This window comes from Oncorhynchus mykiss, chromosome 16, assembly GCF_057628025.1.
Source record: "Oncorhynchus mykiss isolate SJ-2025 chromosome 16, ASM5762802v1, whole genome shotgun sequence".
NCBI classification, from domain to species: Eukaryota; Metazoa; Chordata; class Actinopteri; order Salmoniformes; family Salmonidae; genus Oncorhynchus; species Oncorhynchus mykiss.
Window position 1 is genome coordinate 19218798 of NC_143037.1, and position 26469 is coordinate 19245266.

Sequence of the window (26469 nt, forward strand, 5' to 3'; positions counted from 1 at the left end):
ACTTGCATTTAAGAGCAGTTGGAGGCCACGGAAGGAAAGTTGTATGGCATTGAAGCTCGCCTGGAGGTTAGTTAACACAGTGTCCAAAGAAGGGCCAGAAGTATACAGAATGGTGTCGTCTGCGTAGAGGTGGATCAGAGAATCACCAGCAGCAAGAGCGACATCATTGATGTATACAGAGAAGAGAGTCGGCCCAAGAATTTAACCTTGTGACACCCCCATAGAGACTGCCAGAGGTCCGGACAACAGGCCCTCCGATTTGACACACTGAACTCTATCAGAGAAGTAGTTGGTGAACCAGGCGAGGCAGTCATTTGAGAAGCCAAAGCTGTTGAGTTTGCCGATAAGAATGTGGTGATTGACAGAGTCGAAAACCTTGGCCAGGTTGATGAAAACAGCTTCACAGTATTGTCTCTTATTGATGGCGGTTATGATATCGTTTAGGACCTAGAGCGTGGCTGAGGTGCACCAGCTCGGAAACCAAATTGCATAGCGGAGAAGGTACGGTGGGATTCGAAATGGTCGGTGATCTGTTTGTTAACTTGGCTTTCAAAGACCTTAGAAAGGCAGGGTAGGATAGAGTGTGTCCCCCTTTGAAGAGGGGGATGACCGCGGCAGCTTTCCAATTTTTGGGGATCTCAGAAGATATGAAAGAGAGGTTGAAAGGGCTTGTAATAGGGGTTGCAACAATTGGGAAAGTTGCTGTGTGGGGTGCAGGGCTGTTGACCGGGGTAGGGGTAGCCAGGTGGAAAGCATGGCTAGACATAGAAAAATGCTTATAGAAATTCTCAATTATCGCGGATTTATCGGTGGTGACAGTGTTTCCTAGCCTCAGTGCAGTGGGCAGCTGGGAGGCGGTGCTCTTGTCACAACACAATGGTTTGTTCAAACGCATTAAGAAGGAACAAAATTCCACAAATTAGCTTTTAAGAAGGCACACCTGTTAATTGAAATGCATTCCGTTCATGAAGCTGGTTGAGTGAATAAAAATAGTGTGCAAAGCTGTTATCAAGGAAAAGGGTGGCTACTTTGAAGATTCTCAAATATAAAATATATTTTGATTTGTTCAACACTTTTTTGGTTAGTACATGATTCCATATGTGTTATTTCATAGTTTGGATGTCTTAACTAGTATTCTACAACGTGGAAAATAGTAAAAATAAAGAGAAAGTATTTAACGAGTAGGTGTGTCCAAGCTTTTTACTGGTACTGTATATATTTTTATGACTGTAGTGACACTATCCACCTCTGTGCATTCATACTCCTGTCGATGTCACATATGTAATGAATTCCTCCAAGTGGAGTATTCTATTGCATTCTAAACACAACACATTGAACCCTGCCTGTTAATGTATGAGGTTATACTACCCCCGTGTGGTGTGTATGTGGAAGGTTCAACAGTATATGTACACTGTTATAAACAAACAAATGTATAACAATTGCGACCTGGCTGGAAACACAACTGTAAGAGGGATAATTCATTACTTTATATAGCTTCTTTAATTCTAAGAAACTCGTCACCAAAGAAGAATGCATTGGGTAACCTTGACTCTCTGGTGTATCACTGCAATTTTGCAATAGAATGCCTCCACATACGTTACTGGGAGGAAAAGCAGTGAATATATATTTGGCCATAATGACAAGAAGTAGGCCTCGAGGTTACCTACATACGTAGTCCTCCTCATCCCGAGTGGGACATAAGGACACAACAATCTTCTGCCACTTGAGTTTGTCTTTGGCCACAGATTGGGCCCTGTCCCATGGAATACAGCCAGCAAGACCTGATCAGAGACAACCTACAGGAAATGTATGTCAGTTTTGAGATTAGAGCACATCACTGTAGTGCTACAGACCATCCAACAGGTGGCCTACATGTCACATCATAAAACTTTACAACTCTATCGCTCTCTCTCTCTCTCTCTCTCTCTCTCTCTCTCTCTCTCTCTCTCTCTCTCTCTCTCTCTCTCTCTCTCTCTCTCTCTCTCTCTCTCACGCACGTGCACACAAGCACACACACACAAAGACGTTGTATACTGTATAAACTCTTTCACGTGCCTACTATGGTTCCTGGTGGAATGCTGTGTTATCTAGATCCGAGGTCATGAAGGCTTCTGCTGGAATGGTTATAGAACAGAAGCAAATGAAAGACTCATTGTTAGTAAGTATCCCAGGCAGACATTTTTTTTTTCTGAACTTCCATTGTACAGTAGACCAAGCTGCATAACATATTCTCACAAAGTCGCTTCAAGGAAGTATTTCTGTACTTCCCTAGGGTAATGTGTTAAACTGGAGCATCTGGATGTATTCCAGAATAGGACAAAGGCTCGAGCATCTCACTGTAAACCAGTAATTACTGGCTAACCAGGGTTTAGTCCATTGACATACTGGATTGAGCTCACCTTTTGTAGGAGACATTCTAAATGGAGCTGTTTTCCTTGAGGAGAGCAATTTTCTGCCAAACCACTCAAATCCTTCAAAGAGCCAGCTGTGTCATTATGTTAGCCCCCTAGGCCTAAAGGGGTGTCGGTGTAATAGTACTGAATCGACTGACCAGCATTAGACAGACTGACTTGAGTTTTTTGGAACTCCTACTACAAGACTTTAGGACTGTAGTATGACAATGGTCACATTAAAACCAAATGGGAGGAGGTTGATGTTGCTGGAGAAATGACACTTTAAGAAAATACTTTTTGTGCTGAGACAATTGGAGTGGAGCCACTAGCTAAAACAAGACTGGGTACGTCACCTGTGAAGTTGAACAGAACGCTCTGTCAGCTCTTTGAGGGATCTATCTACCCTCTAATGTCACTCACTTACTCTCTTGTTCCACACAAAGTACCTATTTAGTTTTCAGCCATTCTTTTTTTCGTTTTTAGTCTGCTTCTCCTCTCGGGAGACTGTTCTGTTCTCATGTTCTCTGCTTGAAGGAAAAACCCTCAAACGTGTCGGCCATTTAGTTAATATTCCCCTATGGTGATGCAGGGGGGAAAGGTACATGTTTAGCTTTAGAACAACTGCAGATTATTATAGAGGCAAGCCTATTTTTCCAGGCATGTGGAAACGTGCCGACATGCCTGCAAGTGCACGCAAACACCCACAAGGAGAGGAAATGTGCATACTTACATGCACAGCACACACACGCACGCACGCACACACACACACACACACACACACACACACACACACACACACACACACACACACACACACACACACACACTGCAGACTATAAAATGCAAGCTTCTTTAGATATTGAAGTGTCCTGGCTACATAATACTGATCAGATAGAATGGATGGATGGTTGGGTTAGTGAATCAGGGAGCCAAGGCACTCTGGTGATTGGGAGACCCAGCAGTACATCTCTCTATGGTCATTGATGAAAGCCACAATGGTGGGGGAGGAAAGAGCCTAGTTAAAGCCTGGATAATGTCCTCCCAGGTAAATCCTAGGTAATGTCCTCCCAGATAAAGCCTGGGTAATGTCCTCCCAGATAAAGCCTGGATAATGTCCTCCCAGATAAAGCCTGGATAATGTCCTCCCAGATAAAGCCTGGGTAATGTCCTCCCAGATAAAGCCTGGGTAATGTCCTCCCAGATAAAGCCTGGGTAATGTCCTCCCAGATAAAGCCTGGGTAATGTCCTCCCAGATAAAGCCTGGGTAATGTCCTCCCAGATAAAGCCTGGGTAATGTCCTCCCAGATAAAGCCTGGGTAATGTCCTCCCAGACAAAGCCTGGGTAATGTCCTCCCAGATAAATCCTGGGTAATGTCCTCCCAGATAAAGCCTGGGTAATGTCCTCCCAGATAAAGCCTGGGTAATGTCCTCCCAGATAAATCCTGGGTAATGTCCTCCCAGATAAATCCTGGGTAATGTCCTCCCAGATAAAGCCTGGGTAATGTCCTCCCAGATAAAGCCTGGGTAATGTCCTCCCAGGTAAAGCCTGGGTATAGTACTCATTAGACAGAATGGATGGCTGGGTTAGGGAGTCAGGGAGTCAAGGCAAGCTGGTGAGTGGGAGAGCCAGCAGAAAGTCTCTCTCTGGTCATTAATGAAAGCCACTATGGCTCCAACTCAAGGACACTGAGGCCTCTGTACAGTGTGTATCTGTATGAATCTGAGAGCCCAGTCTTGCAAGCCTCCCGTGTGTATTACAGTTTTTTACAATCGCTAGGACCCATTTCTCAATACTTAGGTCCCTTTTTCAAAACTCTTCACACAGTTCTCCTAACCAACTTTCAGCTTGGCACAGCAGTTCATTTCACCTCCAAAATGCACTAAAACTACCAAAACTCTTCATACATGTCTCAAATCAACTCATTCTTCCATAACACTAGCAAAGGTTGTCACCCAACAATCACACTTTGTCACTCATAAAACAATGACCTAAAAAACACTAACTACAGCTAGCATTACACAATGTTTCCTTTTGTCAAATTTCTTTACAAAACAAGATTGACACCTATCTTGTGTTTATAATTCACTGCAGTATATGTTACAGGAATAAATCAGACATGATGCAATATGCTTCAATATGTTTTATGTCGTTCTTTGGCATTGAGTGAAAATACATTCATTTGTTTATACACCGTCTGCCGATACAGATACAGTAGCAATGCTAGTAAATCCTGTGTTCTGCATTTGGCCACAGGTTCTCATCCACATCACATCTTTTATCATCTTGGGCAATACACCTAGGAAATAATCTTTTGGCATGCCTGATCCATCCCTGGCAATCTTCAAGATATGTCCGGGCATCCAGCATTCATTGCGTCTAGGAGGGACATTTGATCATGTGGATGGTGGTCATAAACCTTCCACCACCATGAGGAAAATGATTCCTCTATGGGGTTGAGGAATAGAGAGTAAGGAAGGAGGAGAAGTGACACCATCCTGGGATGGGCTGTAAACCACTCTGACTGTATGGGAGTGGTGAAATGCCACATTGTCCCATATAATTACAAACGTTGGCCGATTTCGCCTCACTGCAACCCTTTCCTCACCTGGCACAACCCTTCCATAGAGGTCATCCAGGAATGAAAGGAGACGCTCGGTGTTGTATGGCCCAATTAGCGGTTTGTGTAACAGCAATCCGTCAGAGGATATTGCTGCACACATTGTGATGTTGGCACCCCTCTGGCCCGGGACATCCACTGTGGCTCTTTTCCCAATCACATTCCTTCCTCGTTGAAACCAGACTCATCCACAAAGATTAATATGTGGGGTGTTCGCCTGGCTTCAATCTCCATGACCCTCTAAAATAAATCCACAAGGCAACATAAGAGTTAGGCTATTACGGTAGTTTACATTATACCTAAAAATATGCCATTGTGTGCCTCTGCCCTGTTTGGTTTAGTTCAAAACCAGTTCTGTATTTTCTAGTCATCTTACCTAGACATAATGATTCCTGAGTTGCTTGACTCGTTCAGAGTTCCTCTCAAAGGGGACAGTGTACACCTGCTTCATCCTGACTTGATGTTGTTTCAGGACTCTAGAAATAGTTGTTTACATTGTGAATATTTCCAAATGTAATGTTGTCTGCCAACACTCTGTCCCAAATCTCTGTGAGTTTTATGCCATTGTTTCTGATGACCATATCAACGATTGCAGTTTCCTGCACAGCAGTGAAAATCCTACCTCTCCCGCCTGTGGGAGATAATCGTTGGGTCCTAAGCAGAAATACAAAAACAATCACACACAAGTGGGTTTGGAGGCTTTGCTCAATTTACTTCTGTAATGTGCAGTTCAGTCAGATGCTCTTGCAGAATGCACATCTTACCTGTTGTTTTGCTGGAAATGTCTCACAATAGATGCCAGTGTTGAGCATTGCAGATTTGGCTGCACTCTCAGACCAGCCTCTCTCATTGATAGACCATGATTTATTACATGATCAATTATAATAGCCTGCTGAAGGAGTAAAATACCTAATGGGAGCCAGATGTTGTGACAGAATGCATGAACGTGTGCACACACACACGCACACACACACGCACACACACACGCGCACACACAAGCGCACACACACACACACACACACACACACACACACACACACACACACACACACACACACACACACACACACACACACACACACACACACACACACACACACACACACACACACACACAGTGTAGACTAAAATATGCAAGCATGAACCCACACACAGTGTACACCAACTAGATTCAGCCGCGGGCCGATTTGTTCTTGAGCGGATGGTCGGGTACCGGAACACAATTACAAATAATTTATAGACTGAAAATTGACCGCAAGAAGCCAAAACAAATACAGTATGATGTTTGACTGAAACATAATCATTTAAAACCTTGCTTATATTTGCATATGGTCACTTTTCTCTCTTGTGTGGGATTTCTTAAATTCAAATCTCTTGGAGATGATTTCCTGGTGTTGTGCTGTCTTTTATGTCCTACAATGGAATAAATAAATAAATGTATTACATTTTTTGCTGTAAAAACCTTAGGGGGGGGGCAAATAAAACCTGGTCCGTGGGCTGCCAGTTGGGGAAGCGTGGTGTACAACCTGCAGTGGATACTGTCTAAAAGTCCCCCTGATCTCAGTGGTACCACCCCCACATGTATAGTCAAAGGCCCACTCGTATTGACCATCTGCTGACAGTCCTCTTTCTGTAAGCGTTTTCAAGACTTTTAACACACTTCCGCTCCCAATGTTCCCCCACAGTCCAGCCCATTTAAGATGACCCTTGGAGTGTGTGTGTGTGTAAACGCAGACATGCGCACACACACAGTCTTAAAGGCAGGTGCATGCAACTCTCCATGACATCACATCCCCACAGCCCTGTGCTTTGAAAGAGGTTGTGACTAGCATCAGAGGAGATCGAGAGAACCTATTGGATTTCAATCAAGGAATATGAATGGGCACTCTCAGCAGATTAATCCAAATATATCTGATCATTACACGAGAGATAAACTGAGTGGGTGTAGTTGATGATAAAGGAAATATTAGCTAGTCTATTCATGACTCATTAGAGGGTACTTAAACAAGTGTCCACTATAAAAGTGTTTTTACAAAGACGTGGGATTTTAACGAACAACCCTGGGGGTATAAACTATAAACAGTGGACCTCTATGACCCCTACAGCATTCCATGCTAATCAACATTGTAACTGTAATTGTAATTGACTTAACCTTTTACTGCAGTGGGCTAATTCAGGGTCACACGAGTGCTTCTTGGTAGTCTTAAACAAATCTACATTGAAACAAAGCCAAAGTATGCACCTCACACACATGGTTATGGGCTTAAAAAAAGAGAAGACACTGGTGTGCTTAGGGTTGATGTCCTGTTGGAAGGTACACCTTCGCCCCAGTCTGAGGTCCTGAGAGCTCTGGAGCTGGTTTTCATCAAGGATCTCTCTGTACTTTGCTCCGTTCATCTTTCCCTCAATCCTGACTAGTCTCCCAATCCCTGCCGCTGAAACATCCCTCACAGCATGATGCTGCCACCACCATGCTTCACCATAGGGATGGTGCCAGGTTTCCTCCAGACATGACGCTTAGCATTCAGGTCAAAGAGTTCAATCTTGGTCCATCCGACCTGAGAATCTTGTTTCTCATGGTCAGAGTCTTTAACGTGTCTTCTGGCAAACTCCAAGCAGGCTGTCATGTGCCTTTTACTGAGGCGTGGCTTCCATCTGACCACATCAAGGCCTGATTGGTGGAGTGCTGCAGAGATGGTTGTCCTTCTGGAAGGTTCTCCCATCTCCACAGAGTAACTCTGGAGCTCTGTCAGAGTGACCATCAGGTTCTTGGTCACCTCCCTGACCAAGGCCCTTTGCCCCCGATTGCTAAATTTGGCCGGGTGGCCAGCTCTAGGAAGAGTCTTGGTGGTTCCAAACTTCTTCGATTTAGGAATGGAAGGGGAAAGGGAGATACCTCTGAATCAGAGAGGTGCGGGAGGCTGTCATAATCGACATCCACGTCTTCGAGAATGATGGAGGCCGCTGTGTTCTTGGGGACCTTTAATGCTGCAGAAATGTTTTGGTACCCTTCCCCAGATCTGTGCCTCGACACAATCCTGTCTCGGGGCGCTACGGACAATTGCTTCAACGTCACGGTTTGGATTTTGCTCTGACATGCACTGTCAACTGTGAGACCTTTTATAGACAGGTGTGTGTCTTTCCAATCATGTCCAATCAATTGAATTTACCACAGGTGGACTACAATCAAGTTGTAGAAACATCTCAAGGATGATCAATGGAAACAGGATGCACCTGAGTTCAATTTCGAGTCTCATCGCAAAGGGTCTGAATACTTATGTAAATAAGGTATTTCTGTTGTTCATTTGTAATAAATTTGCACCAAAAAAATAAAACCTGTTTTCGTTTGTCATTATGGGGTATTGTGTGTAGATTGATGAGGGAAAAACATATTTAATACATTTTAGAATAAGGCTGTAAAGTAACAAAATGTGGAAAAAGTCAAGGAGTCTGAATACTTTCGGAATGCACTGTATGCCAATTTGCTTTGAGAAGTGCCAACCCAGCATGCTGGACAATGTCACTGTCTCCCAGTGAAGCATTTCTTCTTGAAAGACCAATAATGTCTGGGCTGTCTGTCTGTCTGTGCCCAGGCTGTGCCCATGCTGCCAGACTGCATCTTTTCCCTTTGGTTGTCCAACTTGTCCCTTCAGTAAGAATAGTCCCTGTTGTTCCCCCTTTGGCTGAATGAGCCTCTCTCCATCTTTTCTGTATATCTAATCCCCTTCTTTCTTTCTTTCTTTCTTTCTTTCTTTCTTTCTTTCTTTCTTTCTTTCTTTCTTTCTTTCTTTCTTTCTTTCTTTCTTTCTTTCTTTCTTTCTTTCTTTCTTTCTTTCTTTCTTTCTTTCTATCTTTCTTTCTTTCTTTCTTTCTTTCTTTCTTTTTCTGTCTCTCTTTATGACTCAAACACATACACACTTACTTGTGTGCACACCTAAGCTTGCACAAACACACACACACACGCACACATATAGAGGCATCAAACCCTCCAACATCCTGGCAACTCCGGCCCAGTCCGCAAGAATGCATAATCTATTCTGACTGGAGCCCTACTGATCCTAGAATGGCTGGAAACAGCTGTTGAGGAAGTGATCAAAAGAAAGAGAGAGAGAGAAAGGGAGTCTCCACTTCTTTACGTCCTCTTTGTTCCCTCAGCCCCTCCAACTCCTCTTATTCACAATTGCCTCTTTCTGAGTGGGAGTTTGGCTTGCAAGGGAGGGCCGTGTAAGGCAATAAGATGGCTCAGCACTGGCTGTCTCTAGAGTGGTGCATTGATTTCTGAGCGATCGCTGGGCTTCTCCAAACTTAATGGCATTCCAAAATTCTCTAACAGCAGTTAAGGAAGATCTTCAGAGGTTATAAAGATACAACCTCTGACTACAAATCCCCAGACCAACCCAGCACTCCACGGTTTGAACTTTGAACCCCTACTGGTTTTTATAGGCTTTGACCTCTCACCCTTAACGGTCATCCACCACTCCTATTGGTTATTGGAGAATTGTGAGCATGTAGCCTCGGTTACTATGTGGTGTGTTCTCTCCTTGAGGGTCTGTGCACAGTCGAGATGCCCTCCCAGTGAAGGGCTAGGAAGCCGCACCCTGGCTGATCAGTCTCTGTTTGTTTTGGCTGGGGTTAAGACACTGAGGGGGACTAGATGAAACAGTACCCTCTGCTTATCTCCATGACACCAGCACCCGGTTTATCTCCTCACAACACATCTCTGGATGGGAGTTAGGCTACACGCTTTCCCATGACAAGACGCCTGTTTACACTAGAGCCCTGCACAGGCATGACATTTAATTTGGACTGTGTTTAATTCAGTGTTCAGCGAGGCCCACACACTTGACTGCGCCTCAATGACGGAGGTAGACAGGAAATAATGACAGGAACCATGACAACGTGTTCAATCTGGAGGTGTATTTGTGTAGGTTTCTGTCAGTCTTAGTTAGTCACCCAACCATATTTAAAAAGCTCTTTGACTGAGTTCTGTGGAAGGGAGGAAAATTACAGCACAGTCTTGTAAAACGTTTTCTTTGACACGCACCTTGTTATTTTGTACGTTTTTGCAAGTTAACACCGACTGTGTGGAGACTAGAGGTGTCATTTCTCTGGGAATGTCTCAGCACAGAGGGGTTGGGGGAATTACCATTCCTCCCCTTTCCCACCTCAACCGCCTACACAAAACTCAGCCAAACTGACTCCACGATAGACCACGATAGGTCAGTGTTTCTCAACGTTTGGTTTGTGGACCGTCCGGCCCCAGTCCTTCAGATGGGTCAGCTGACAGAATTGAGTCAATTTCAAAAGATAGTTACGTTTTAATCTAAGTGGTCCTCTCCGTGAGGAATCAGCATAGCTTGGGCCCTAGCACAAAAAAAGGTTGAGGAACACTGCAGTATCTGACCATCCAAATTAGGGAACACATCTAGTGAGGTTTTTAAGCAGCACTCATCGGTGTCAGCCAACAATACCTCTGAGCTTTGCTGTGATAAAGCTGCATAAATACACCATAGCCCGAGCCCTCCTCTCCTTATTGACATTTTGGAAGCCTCCCCGGAGTCCACACTGAGTAGGACCAATAGACATACCATAGATACAGTATTTATGTGTATCTCTAGGCAATATATTTTTTATTTATATGTTATACTTAATATATACACAGACAGGAAGTACAGTATGAGGGATGACTTGTGGGTTGACTGAGAACTCTTAATGGGTCATCCTATATTTACAGTAGGCCTTACATCCTTAACATAATTCCATTGTGCTTGTGAAATTTGAGAAAGCTAATGCTCCTGCTGACTGTAAGAAGTACTGTGTCGCCCGGTTGAATAGATATGCAATATGACTCTTAAGCACCTTTAAAGAAACATGTTCTCGGTCACTGAAAGGATTTCAAACTATAATACAGACAACAAATTGGAACTAAATTCGATTTATTTGCCTGTAATTCCATAAATATTACATGTGGTCTTTGCATAAATAGAATGACCATTGTCTACAGTATAAACTGTAAATAAACCGTAAATTGAACCATAAATAGACCACTGTCTACGCTGCCTAAACTGAAGTATCTAAACCGCTACCTACCACATACTGCAGTGTATTGTTATCGGGCCAGATAGGCGGTGAGAGACAGTGCCACCCAGTCGGGCCTCCATGTGTTTGTCTTGCTCAGTGTCCCCAAGGCCCCCCAGCACTAATGAATGGATATTTAATGATCTGAGAGAGCAATTCAATTGAGTGGAAAATGTGCAGTTCTGTGGAGCGCGGCTCCCCCTGTCACAGGAAAACAAAGGCCTCACTCTGCATTCACACACACCCAGGAGAGAGAGTGTACTCACACAGTGGGGAAAAGAGGCTGAACATACACGTGGTCACACACATACAGTGAGTGGAGTAGAGAGGATCCAGTTGCTATGATTGCAACACTTCACATTCCAGATCCTGTTAGCCTAATCCTACTCAACCTTCTGGAATAAGGAGTGCATTCATAAAACAATGCGGCCATATTGGATTTAGGACTGAATAGGGATTTATAATACACGATTTTCATGATTTTCCAGAAGTGCTTATATTTTAAGGTGAGACACGGTAATATTGATATAATAAGCAGATCATACTTTACAAGAAACATACTTTGCATGCTGATCAATAATGATATTTAGCAGTATCTTACAAGTTACAACAGAACTTAATGAGTGACTTCCTATTTTTGATTTAGGATCAGAAATCTTGTGCTACAGTCAAATCTACCCACACTAACTCAAATACTTCCCTTTTCTTTATTTGCTTTGAAATATCAGTTTCAAATAATACAATACCCAAACCATGCAGAGAATAATATTTTGGGGATTCACTTAAGTTTATGAATATTAGGAAAATACAGCAGATCCAATCTGAAACATCTGCCCACCCCATCTTGCAATAAACATGGACCCAAACCAAAGGTTCAACCAACCAGTTAAGGCTAGAAGGTATCCAGCTTTTGCCAAATTAGCATCAAAGGTAGATTTTTGGGGGGCATTTTAGATAACCCTATCCCTAACCCTTTCCCTAACCTTAACCTAATTATCCTAACCTGCTACATTAATTATCCTAACCTGCTGCGCAAGTTCTCCTAACCTGCTACGAAATGTAAAATATGATGTTAAATTGACAAAAGTTGGATCCCTTCTAGCAATGACCCAGCCAACTAAGTCAGTTATTGAAAGACAACATGAGAGAAGATGTGTTCAATAAAAAACCCACCCTTTTATGCCTGTGTTTTTATTTATGGGTCACAAACACCCTCTATGGGCCCCATGTGGTCACTGAGGAGCCTTACGACACACTCTATCAAAGCAAGACAGGAAACAGGAAGTGTGATCGGAAGTGCTCTGTGTGTTTATGAGAGGACCAAGAAGCTTGACCATTTAACCATGTTTAACTGTGCAGGGGGCCAGGGTCAGCAGCAGCAGACATCTCACAGACGTCTAACGGTGAACAGACAGGAGGGGGGATTTAAAGGAAGGAGATCCTGTGAATCCAGGGGGTGCTCCAGCACTGTCCTAGCTGGCTGGATTCACTTCCACCCCCCCTCTATTTGTGTCATTATTCACTGGCCCATCTGCTAGATTACATTAAGCCTCATCGCAGTGACTATACATCACCTTTACTGCACTATAACTCTATCCAATAGCCAGGTGGATTAGAAGAATGGACCCGGGAAATAGGATAAAATGGGGGTGGATACGGAAATAATTACCTGGCGAAACATTGGTAATATCTCCATGTGACAACTTGAGTTGTGGAGAACCACATGGTAGACCTCCTTTCACAATATCATTAGCTTGGAGAGGAAAAGGCCATGTGTGAGCTACTATAAACAACAGACCTATCTGTATTTCCTCTACAGTCTTGTCCTTCCTGTGGGTTACCATAAAGGGTTTCCACGAATCAAAATGGTCTGTCTCGTAAAACATTCATGAAAACAAATCTTTGCTTTTTGGTCTTAATTTAAAGTTAGGGTTAGGAATAATGTTAGCAATGTGGTTACGAATGTTAGGGTTAGGTTTACAATCACATCTTAAATAAATTGTATATATATATAAGGGGGTTTATGACTTTGTGGCTGTGGTAACTAGTGACAACCACCATAAAAGTTAACGCAGAACTTGCCCTGTCCAAAGAGGTCTGAGTCCCTAAAGGAGAATGTTTAGGTTTACTCTTACAAAGAGCTCTCCTTTGGTAAACATTACAGGCAAGTGTCAGTGTGTAGAGACAGCAAAGTCGTTAAGTGTGAAGTGACGAGTAGGAGTAACACCTCCCAAGGGATGAATACAACCAATGAGTGCCGTTTAAGAAACCTTGACCAAACCATTACTACAGCTTCTAATGTCTTGAGTGGACTTTTTTGTTGGCTGGTTCTATTTTCTTAAGTGGAGTATCTTCTTTTTTTTAGCTAGTAGTTATCTGCCCAATGTATGTCTATGGGAACAGGCCACCTCAGAACTGTTATTGTGTCTCAGGGCACTGTGAATGGGGGATCGCCTCCCTAACACCTAAACAGAGTGGTGTTGTGACTGGCCTTTGGCTGAAGGTCAAGCAGATGTCAAGCTGGAGAGAGAGTGAGATAGCCTGTTACCCTGTCCACTATCTCTCTCTCTCTCTCTCTCTCTCTCTCTCTCTCTCTCTCTCTCTCTCTCTCTCGCTCTCTCTCTCTCTGTCTCTCTCTCTCGCTCTCTCTCTCTCTCTCTCTCTCTCTCTCTCTCTCTCTCTCTAAAATGCAGCGTTTACCATGAATGCTGTCTCTGCGGGAAGATTGCCTTTAAAGGGGCAGTATGTAGTTGCTACATATATTTTGGGACTTATAAATGAATGGTATATAGCCAATGATTCTTGAAGAATATAACTTATAAATGCTTTGTGCACTTAGTTCAAATGTCACACACCATCATAAACCCAAAATACAAGCTTGTTTTACTTCCGATGTTTGTAAACAAAGTAAACGTAAACAAACACTATATAGCCTCAAAACATGGTTAAAACTATCATGTTGATGTCATGGAGGGTCAGTCCTTGCACCCATAGCTCTGTTTATGAATTTGAGAGTGGATACATTTCTCCAGCCACATCCCTCAGCTTTTTGTCGAAACAGGGGCAAATGGACTTCAGCGATCCAGATTAAGATGAGCCCTTAACGTGCACATTGCTCAATTTAGCTTGAAGAATTACTCTTCGGGGTAATGTATGTGTATTTTACCATTTCTTAAACATTTCCTACAGTAATTATTTCCAGCATTTCTCTATCTCTGAAATTGCACCCTACGCACTATGTTATCACACTTCTGGGAAATCAGCCAGTTCAAACTCAGCCTCCCTAGAGACTGTATTTTCATCTTTATCACTCCTCCAAAGGAACTAATACATTCACCTGACCCACTGCCTTTCAGCAATGTTGTTTTGACGGTTAAAGGAATGTTTGCTGGGACACCCTCCCCGATTTGCTGATTCGAATTCAGTGCTGTTGCAAAGTATCTGCAGCACACATTTGGGATTGTTCCCTCCCAGAAATATGTACTGTAACACTCCACAACTTTACAACACTCTACAACATGATTTGCAACGTCATCAGAAATACCTTAGTATTGGAAGAAGTTCTTTAAATAGGATTACCAATGATGAATTACAGTTCCCCCTGCTGCCAATAGCCTACTCTATGTTGTTAAATTGACAGAGGATGGAGACTGAATGAATCAGTGCTGAGTGAATTCTTTGAAAATTATAAATTCCAGTCGGAAGTCTGCTTCCTCTTGCATATTGAGCAGTTGTACTACATTAAATTTGTCAATGACTTAATGGCATGCTGCCCTTTGGCTCCAATTCCATGACATTGGTAAACCAGGAAGTTTCAAATACTGTCAGATTATACATTTGTCTTTCATGGATTATGGCTATATAGATTCCATATGGGTTGGAGTAACAGATGTTTTGTTTGCAAAGCCCAGTACTGTAGATGTGCCCTCTCGCCGAAAGCTCCAAAACAGGTGCCCTTGGATAGTGGGAGACTATGTACTACCCCACCCTCCACCTCAGGGCATACATTCCTATAGCTAGTCATTCAGCTCATGTAAAACTTGAGGAATATCCTGTTGTATGGGTCCCAAACCTTTGCCACACTTCAGTCCCACCACAGACAGACATACGAATCCTCATACATGTATGCGCAGACACACACACACACACACACACACACACACACACACACGCACACACACACACACACACACACACACACACACACACACACACACACACACACACACACACACACACACACACACACACACACACACACACACACACACACACACACACACACACACACACACACACACACACACACACACACCACATTCTGAAGATTTAACAAGAGATTAGAGAAGGAGAAGACAACCTCAGGAACCATGAGAACCTATAAAATGTGATTTCATCATGCAGCCAATGGGACTAGTATCATATAACAATAGCTTACTATTGAATGCATATAACACATGTGATATGTAGATGGCTATTCAAACATAACAAACCCAACAAATGATCACCAGTTTTTCTCATGGACCAACAAATGATCACCAGTTTTTCTCATGGACCAACAAATGATCACCAGTTTTTTCTCATGGACCAACAAATGATCACCAGTTTTTCTCATGGACCAACAAATGATCAACAGTTTTTCTCATGGACCAACAAATGATCACCAGTTTTTTCTCATGGACCAACAAATGATCACCAGTTTTTCTCATGGACCAACATTGATTACAGTTTTTTCCAACTGCTTACTCACAAAATCTTTTCATGTCACATGATTTTTGAAACCGCTCACTCAAAGTGCAAAACTACACACCAAATCTCCAAAACCATAAGCTATTTCTCAGCCTTTGACTCAGTTGTCAATAGATAAAACACTTTTTTCAAAACACTACACACAATTCTCTACCTAAAACACAAACATCTAACAGGAAGTGACTTGCTTTCCTTTTCCAAACACAACCAATCAAAATGCTACACTTATTCACCAGGTCACACACACTCCTCACACTAATAGCTTAACTGATCACTAACCAATCACTGCTTTACTGTAGTATAGGCCTAGAAATAGGTTAAAGGTCAGATTACCCGTTTTGAACAATGGATGCCAACAATGGACAGAGAGCAAGAGGAGTAGGAGGGAGAGGAAGAGGAAGAAGAGGACGAGGGCAAAGAAGAGAAGGAAAGAGAGCCATCTCTAATGAGATTAGGGCAACACTTGTTGATCATGTGATCAACCACGGTTTGACCATGAGAGAGGCTGGACTGAGAGTCCAGCCCAACTTGAGTCGATTTACAGTGGCGTCCATAATTCGAACCTTCAGAAATGAGAACAGGTATGCAACTATCTAATGACTATTTTACCATTACAGTAATGTACTGTAAAATACATATGACTGCATAGTATTGCATAAACATTTGTAACTCTAAGCCATCCATTTACTGCACTGCATTGAATGAATAAGGTTGGTTATCATGCTGTACTACATTTGTTTGTACATTGTTTACAGTTCCTATGCTGAACACATACTGTGTTTGAATTCTGTACAGAGTGGAAAGGCAAAGACATCATGGAGGACGAGGACGCTTGTTTACAGATGTACAAGAGACTGCAATTATAAATATGGTTTTGGCCAACAATGCAAATAGGATTCGAGAGATAAGAGAGCATATCTTGAATAATGACACCATATTTAACAACATCAATGCTGTAAGCCTGTCGACCATACAACGCATCCTCCAACGGCACCGAGTGACGATGAAACAACTTTACAAGGTGCCATTTGAGAGAAACTCCGACATAGTCAAGAATATGCGACATGACTTTGTAGAGGTATGTATGCAACACTACTTCCAGTACTTCAGACATAAAGTATTTACTCATCTGTATATATTTTTGTCTGTTACAGAGAGTATTGGAGCTGGATGCGTGGGGGTAATATAACTATGTGTGCTGCCATCACTCAAAACGGGGTCCTCCATCACAATGCCACACTGGGTCCGTACAACACCGGCCATATGCTCACTTTTCTGGATGCAATTTACACAATGCTTGTCCCTGATCCAGATCAGGAGCCTGCTAGATTTGTGGTTTTATGGGACAATGTTAGTTTTCACCGGGCTGTTCTGGTCCAAAACTGGTTTGCCACCCATCCACAATTTGTAGTTTTGTACCTACCCCCATATTCACATTTTCTAAATCCCATAGAGGAATTCTTCTCAGCCTGGCGCTGGAAAGTGTATGATCGCCAACCCTATGCACGCATGCCGCTTCTTCAGGCAATGGAGGACGCATGTGGGGACATAGAGGTTGCTTCTGTCCATGGTTGGATACGCCATGCTAGGAGATACTACCCTCGATGTTTGGAAAGAGAAAACGTATCTTGTGATGTGGACGAAGTATTGTGGCCAGACCCAGGCCGGAGAAGAGATGAAGCGTAGCTTAGCACTGGTGATATTAGCACAGCACTGGTGATATTTTTAAGGACTACTATCCCCTTCATGCCAAGGAATTGGTATATAAGGCTGCATAATTTGTCTTTCCCACTGTTGTGAATGTGAACATTTGTCAGGGAGGAATTGAACACACTCCAAACAGCAGTGTGTTTGGACAGTATGTAATGCCTATCTGTCAGCAATGGGCAGACGGAGTGAGGATTCTTGCATCTTGTTCAGGCAAGCTGCTCAGTGCAATAGGGTACAAGGCATTGCTAGGCCTGACCAATCTGGTTGGTCTGACCAATTTGAATCTATGCTTCAAGATTGTTTTGATCTTGTGGACTGGGAAATGTTCTGGATCGCCTCTGAGAATAGTATTGACATATACACTGACTCGGTGACTTGGTTCATCAGGAAGTGGATAGAGGATGTTGTCCCCACTGTGACAGTTACAACTTATCCAACCCAAAAACTGTCGATAGATGGCAGCAATCGGGCAAAACTGGAAGAGCGAATAACCACATTTAACCATGGCAATGTGACTGGGAACATAGACGCTGTACAAACGCCGACGCAGGCCCCCTCCGCTCACGTGGACTGTGTGCTCTCGTTCTCCGTGGCCGATGTACAGTTGAAGTTGTAAGTTTACATATACTTAGGTTGGAGTCATTCAAATTTGATTTTCAACCACTCCACAAATTTCTTGTTAACAAACTATAGTTTTGGCAAGTCGGTGAGGACATCTACTTTGTGCATGACACAAGTAATTTTTCCAACAATTGTTTACAGACAGATTATTTCATTATAATTCACTATATCACAATTCCAGCGGGTCAGAAGTTTACATACACTAAGTTGACTGTGCCTTTAAACAGCTCGGAAAATTCCAGAGAATTCTGTCATGGCTTTAGAAGCTTCTGATAGGATAATTGACATCATTTGAGTCAATTGGAGGTGTACCTGTGGATGTATTTTAAGGCTTACCTTCAAACTCAGTGCTTCTTTGATTGACATCATGTGAAAATCAAATAAATCAACCAAGACTTCAGAAAAAAAATTGTAGACCTCCACAAGTCTGGTTCATCCTTGGGAGCAATTTCCAAATGCCTGAATGTACCACGTTCATCTGTACAAACAATAGTAGGCAAGTACAAACACCATGGGACCACGCAGCCGTCATACCGCTCAGGAAGGAGACGCGTTCTGTCTCCTAGAGATGAATGTACTTTGGTGCGAAAAGTGCAAATCAATCTCAGAACAACAGCAAAGGACATTGTGAAGATGCTGGAGGAAACAGGTACAAATGTATCTATATCCACAGTAAAACGAGTCCTATATCGACATAACCTGAAAGGCCGCTCAGCAAGGAAGAAGCCACTGCTCCAAAACCGCCATTAAAAAGCCAGACTATGGTTTGCAACTGCACATGGGGACAAAGATCGTACTTTTTGGCGAAATGTCCTCTGGTCTGATGAAACAAAAATATAACTGTTTGGCCATAATGATCATCGTTATGTTTGGAGGAAAAAGGGGGAGGCTTGCAAGCCGAAGAACACCACCCCAACCGTGAAGCACAGGGGTGGCAGCATCACGTTGTGGGGGTGCTTTGCTGCAGGAGGGACTGGTGCACTTCACAAAATAGATGGCATCATGAGAAAGAAAGATTATGTGGATATATTGAAGCAACATCTCAAGACATCAGTCAGGAAGTTAAAGCTTGGTCGCAAATGGGTCTTCCAAATGGACAATGACCCCAAGCATACTCAAAGTTGTGGCAAAATGGCTTCAGGACAACAAAGTCAAGGTATTAGAGTGGCCATCAAAAAGCCCTGACTTCAATCCTATAGAACATTTGTGGGCAGAACTGAAAAAGCATGTGTGAGCAAGGAGGCCTACAAAACTGACTCAGTTACACCAGCTCTGACAGGAGGAATGGGCCATAATTCACCCAACTTATTGTGGGAAGCTTGTGGAAGGCTCCCCGAAACGTTTGACCCAAGTTAAACAATTTAAAGGCAATGCTACCAAATACTAATGGAGTGTATGTAAACTTCTGACCCACTGGGAATGTGGCAAAATAAATAAAAGCTGAAATAAATCATCCTCTGTACTATTATTCTGACATTTCACATTCTTTAAAATGAAGTGGTGATCCTAACTGACCTAAGACAGGGAATTTTAACTCGGATTAAATGTCAGGAATTGTGAAAAACTGAGTTTAAATATATTTGGCTAAAGTGTATGTAAACTTCCGACTTCAACTGTAAGTAATTTAAGTGTGTTAACCATTGCAAGGCTGCCGACCCAGATGACATCCCAAGCCGAGTCCTCAGATATTCAACATTTCCACCATTGTTCCTGTACCCAAGAAAGCGAAGGTAACTGAACAATCGCCCCGTAGCACACTTCTGTCATCATGAAGTGCTTTGAGATAGTAGTTAAGGACCATATCACCTCCACTTTACCCGACAACTTAGACCTACTAGAATATGCATGCCACGGACAACACAATTGCCATTGAACTGCACACTGCCCTATCCCACCTGGACAAGAAAAATACTTATGTAAGAATGCTGTTCATCAACACCATAATACCTCCTAAGCTCATCACTAAACTCAGGGCACTGGGCCTGAACCCTTCCCTGTACAACTGGGTCCTGGACTTCCTGACGGGCCGACCTCAAGTGGTGAAGGTAGGCAACAACACCTCCATCACGCTGATCATCAATACTAGGGCCCTACATGGGTGCGTGCTGAGCCCTGTACTACCTGTTCACACATGACTGCATTGCCACGCACGTCTCCAACTCAGTCATCATGTTGGCTGACGATACAACAGGGGTAGGCCTGATTGCCAACAATTAGGAGACAGCCTACAGGGAGGAGGTGAGAGCCGTGGCAGAGAGGTGCCAGGAAAAAGAATCCTCCCCTTCAAAGTAAACAAAAAGGGGATGATCGTGGACTAAAGGAGACTGCAGAGAGAGCACCCCCCCATCCACATCGACAGGGCCACAGTGCAGTGGGTCAAAAGCTTCAAGTTCCTCGGCATGCACATCACTGATGACCTTAAATTGTCCTTTCACACAATGTGGTGAAGAAGGCGCAATATCGCCTCTTCAACCTCAACCCATTAAACAGTCACCACTAGCCGGCCTCCGCCCAGTACCCTGCCCTGAACCTTAGTCACTGCTACTAGCCGGCTACCACCCGGTACTCTACCCTGCACCTGTCTAGACTTGACAGTTCATACAGCTTCAGTATTCTGATCATAGAGTTCTGATCATGGAATTCTGAATGCGTCATGCGTCTGCGCCTACATTTAAATGTGTCTACCGTGTCCACAGTATGTCCGAATTCCTGCTCTATATTGAAATGCCAGTATGCATTCTAAAAAGGGTTGAATACGCTAAATATGATAATAACACAACAACTGATGCAAGTTGCTAACCACTGTCGCTAACTAGCCAGCTAACCTCTATCACTTGGCACAAGCATTTCGCTACACTTGCAATAACATCAGCTAAATATGTGTACGCGACCAAATGTGATTTGATTTAGCTAGCCAGCAAGCTAGCATGCAATACTAAAGGGATTGCAAACATGTTAGCATAACTGTAGCCAAACCAACTTTTTTTATTTTAAATATTAGCTAGCTGGCAAGCAGTTCTGAGACTTGTAAGTGTCAAGTGTAGACACAACCTTAGAGACTGCTTTGCCTTATGTACACAGTCATTGAACACTGGTCACAGGATTTTTTTCCTTCTATGTATACAGTATTCTAGTCATGGCTCATCCTATATAACTACTGCTGTACACACCTTTTCTATTCATATAATGTCTATACACACCATTTTATATATACAGTATATATATATACAGTACCGGTCAAATGTTTGGACACACCTCCTCATTCACGTTGCCAAGAGCGTGCAAAGCTGTCACCAAGGCAAAGGGTGGCTACTTTCAAGAATCTCAAATATAAAAAATATTTTGATTTGTTTAACACTTTTTAGGTTACTACATGATTCCATATGTGATATTTCATAGTTTTGATGTCTTAACAATTATTCTACAATGTGGAAAATTGTAAAACTTTAATTAGTAGGTGTGTCCAAACTTTTGACTGGTACTGTATATATATGTTTTTTAAATTGTATTTTCTTTTATTTTGGGATTATGTGCACATTGTTTTGTATTGCTAGGTATTATTATTGAACTGTTGGAGCTAGGAACACCGTCATTTCGCTGCACCTGCGATACCATCTGCAAATCTGTACACACGATCAATAAACTTTGATTTCTTTGGATTGTAAGAGTAATAAGCTCTCCAGATGCACTGTACTGTACGTTACCACCTTTCAATTCCTCTAAGTTTTTTCTAAAGAAATTGTTTTGCTGTTCTAAAAATAAAATTAGTTTGGGCCAATTGTGTCAGATTTCTGCTGAAAAAATTGTTGTTGAAAAAAAGCATCTCCTCGGTGTAGAAAGAGTTGTTATTTAATACTTAATATTAGGAACTCTAGTCAAGTACTTAAGTGCCTGATGCCAAATCTCATTAACTAATTACATAAACTGAATAGCATGCCAACACAGCTAGACCTAGCCGTAAATCTTAGTTATAATGCAAATAATAAATGTTTTTTGTTACATGATATGACTTCCTATGGCGATTCATGTACTTTTGCGTGCATATTGAGGCCTGGTGCAAGGCCGGTGTCTGGACAAATCTCAGAATATGAGAAACTGCATTTCATTTCAGCACAGTGAGAGACTTGGGTGGAGTTTTATATAGACGGCAGTGTCTTCCTCCCTATGCAGCCGCTGCAAGCAACATACTGGCCACATAGCAACTGAGAGCTCCATGGCAACGGCTGGCTCTCTCGCTGAGGTGCTGAGAGAACTTGGCTGGCGAGCATGCTGTGTTTCCCATTCCACTAATGACCATCGACCACTGCGTTCGTGCCTCAAGTCGGTCTGAATTCATACTTACAGTATAACGTACGATGTAACCAAAGGCTTTATTATTTTTCTCAAGCTCATTACTGTTATTGTCTGAGGTTGCCATTTTGTAGGCTACTGTCTATTGTAAACTTTTTTTCTAGGTGGATGTTTTCTTTTATTTTTTTATCTTAATTAATGAGGTGTCCTCTCACTTCCCGAGGCCATTTGGTTGATCTGTTTGCTTCCATTTACATGGTCTCCAGTCTATTTACAATTGACCCAGGCATGACGTAACTGAAAGGAAGGTGCAGGAGCCAAGGGAGGGAAGAGGAGTATATGGAACAGGCCTTCCCTCTTTCCTTAGTGCACTTCTCTGCACTAGACCCAGCCCAACCACTACCAGATCATGCAGGTCACCCCTGATACAAGTCATTATTCAACGTCCATCCATGTCTGAAGACGTCAGGAGATTATGTAAACACCGGCCACTAGGGGCAACAGTGACCGCTGTTAGCTTCAAGTAGGCTTTAGTTGTGCTGTGGATGGGGATGGCAGACGGGCATATGTGACAGGTTAAAGGAAATATTCATAGCCTGTTATACATTAAAAAGTATTAGTAAGTTCATAGTATGTGAGGATCTTAAAACATCTAAGGTTAAAAAGATGCATTCAGTATTAGTTGATCGAGATTGATAACATTCATATAATTGTGTTAAAGTTCAAATCTGTCAAAGGGTACGAATTGTGAGAGTAATGTGTGAACGTTATATTGATTACTTTATTTTGTGGTGCCTAAAAGTGTTAATCTGTGATCTACGAAATATTCTTAATCTATGAGCCGGAGATGGATTGCTCTGGTCTCCACCCATATTCCTGGGGAAAATCGCGGTCTTTTCTCATTACACTAAACGTTGAATTGAGAATACAACAGGTTTTCAGGGGCGTAACACATAAGCATCTGGTTCCAAAGGTAGCATGTTTGAATCCAGTGATAGAAAGTTGTTTTTGATATTTTTCTTTTAAGTCTATCCCAAACCTTAATACTTACCTTAACCATTCTGAGTTAATGCCTAACCTTAAGAATTCAGAGTTAATGCCTAACCTTAAGAATTCAGAGTTAATGCCTAAACTTAACCTTAGATCAATACAGAGAAGTAACCAAACACTTCAAAATTTGACATTTGGAACAACGTCCAACTTTGACCTTTGAGAAACGTGGATGAACTTCTAATTCTGGCGTGAGACTGTGAGATCTTGTTGCACAGATACACTTGCTATATTCATTCCAGCCATCACATGTTCACAATCAGGAAGTCCTGATACCATACCCTCCCCCCACCCATGTCCACCCCCCTGTCCACCCTCTACTCCCTTTGAAAGTGTCTCCTAGAGAAGACTTTATGTAGTCATTTGGGACTGAGTGAACCCCAAAGCAAATTCCAAACGAAAGCGGGAAAACATATATTGTATTGTATTGTATTACAACCAAGAGGTAAAATACAGAAATAATGAGATGGAGGAGTAATTATTGTTTTCCCCAAAATATGGGAATGGAGGGGAAACTGGGAGATAAATGTGTTGTTTGTGATATGGGGCAGGGGGTCTCTAGGTGTCATGGCAGTTGCAGTAAGCCCTTTGTCCTGAAGTTCAGAGAAAGTGGTGTTGGCTTCCATTTGGGTCTGGGGAGCACACATTTAAATCAAATCAAATACATGTTTATTTGTCACACACAGTTCACAGCAGGTATAGCAGGTGCAGTGAAATGCTTATGTGCTAGCTCCCTCAACAATGCAGTACATTAGTCAATGACAATAATAACAATAAAAAAGTCAAGTCAAAAATAACAAGTAATAAAAGTAATAAGAGGGGTAGTATGCATAGTGATGATGGACTTATTACACTGTATTTACAGTTATGCAGTGGAATAAATAGTATATAAAAGAACAGCAGTGTTGACTGTGTGTGTGCGTATGTGTGTGTGAGTTCTGAGTGCGTGTGGGTGCTTGTGTGTGTGTTTGTTTATGGGGACGTGTTTAACTATACTTGTGGAGTAAACAAACAACATTTCGAACAACTGGGGACATTTTGTTAGGTTAAATGCTATTGCTAGGGGGTTTAGGATTAAGGTTAGAATTAGCGTTAGAATTAAGTTTAGGGTAAAGGTTAGGAGCTAGGTTTAGGTTTAGGGTTAAGGTTAAGTTTTCAGGTTAGGGTTAAAGTTAAGGTTAGGGTTAGAGTACGGGTTAAGGAAAATAGGATTTTGAATGGGACTGAATTGTGTGTCCCCACAAGGTTAATTATACAAGACTGTGTGTGTTTGTGTGTGTGTGTTTGTGATATTCACGGCACGGCAACTCCAGGAGAAGCACCTTCGACACTGAGCAGGGAACTACAATGGGGCATTCTTCTTAAATTTGGCTGTCCAGACATATTTGTCAACATCCTTTGCCAGTTCCATGATGGGATGATGCCTCAGGTGGCCATAGGAGGGTAGGAGTCAGTGCCCTTTGAAATATGTGTTGGTGTGAGGCAGGGGTGTGTGCTGGCACCTGTACTCTTTAACATCTTCCTCCTATGTGTTTACCCAGCTTCTCCACAAGGAGCTTGAGGCCAGCAGTGGGGTTGCGGTGGACTTGGAAACCTATTCAACATCAGGAGGCTCCAAGCAAGCCCCAAGGTTTCCACAGAGCAGGTTCTTAAGCTGAAGTATGCTGATGACTGTGCTCTCGTGGCCCACACTCAGGAAGATCTTCAGTCTATCCTTGTAACGGCTATGAACATCTATAGCAGGATGGGACTGTCTATCAACACCACCAAGACAGAGGAGGTCTGCCAATGGAGATCCATCCCTCCAACCACCATGCCTGTCTTCACCATTGGACACAAATCACTGAAAATAGTCTCGTCATTCAAATACCTGGGCAGCATTGACTTTGTAATCCAAAACAGGATCAAGCAAGCCTCAGCTGCCTTTGGGAAACTCAGATGCAAGGTCTTCCAAAACAGGGATCGCCACCTCCACAGTCACCATAAATCAATGTCACGCCCTGATCTGTTTTACTTGTCTTTGTGATTGTCTCCACCCACCTCCAGGTGTCACACGTTTTCCCCATTAGTCCCTGGGTATTTATTCTGGTGTTCCCTGTTTGTCTGTTGCCAGTTTGTCTTGTCAAGTCAACCAGGGTGGTTTACCGTGCTCCTGCTTTTTCTTATCTCTCTTTTGCTAGTCCTCCCGGTTTTGACCCTTGCCTGCCTTGACTCTGAACCCATCTGCCTGACCATACTGCCTGCCCTGACCTCAATCCTGCCTGCCACTCTGTACCTCCTGGACTCTGACCTTGTTCATGATCTTTTGCCTGTCCACAACCATTCTCTTGCCTGCCCCTTGGACTATAATTTATATCAGAGACTCAAATCATCTGCCTTGCGTGTTTGCATCTGGGTCAGGCCGTGTGCCCTTATAATCAAGCCGTCTGCATCAGCACACTTCTTTACAGCTGTGAAGCCTGGGTCACTTACAGGCCTGACCCTGCAGGCCTGACACTGCAGTCGCCACAACAAGCAGCTTGAGCGATTCCACATAATATGCCTGCAGCGCATACTGAGAATCACCTAGCATGACTGTGTGCCCCATACATAAATACTTGCTAAGACCAACTCTAAGACTATGCAGGCCATGGTCACCCAACACCAACTGCACTAGCTTGGACATGTCATTAGAATGTCTCAGGAGCACTTTACGTGGAAGATCCTGTTTGGCCAGCTACACCTTGGCCGGCGGTCTGCAGGGGGGCAGATGAAGCACTTCATGGACCAGCTGAAAACATTGCTGAAGAAGTGCAGCATCAAACCCACAGACCTGGAGGAACGCAGCTTCCGACTGTTCCACCTTCTGGCAGTTCTGCCAGAGCGGTGTACAGAGGTCAGAGGAGGAGCACAAAGACACAGTCCCCGCCACCACAGACAGCATACTGCAATAAAGTTTGTGGACCTTGGATTGGTCTCTT

The 26469-nt window shown here is 43.0% G+C and overlaps 1 pseudogene; it reads right to left on the minus strand.

Annotated features, from left to right (window-relative positions):
* Window positions 1-1659: 1659 nt before the first annotated feature.
* Window positions 1660-26081, minus strand: LOC149976564 (uncharacterized; annotated as a pseudogene).
* Window positions 26082-26469: the final 388 nt, after the last annotated feature.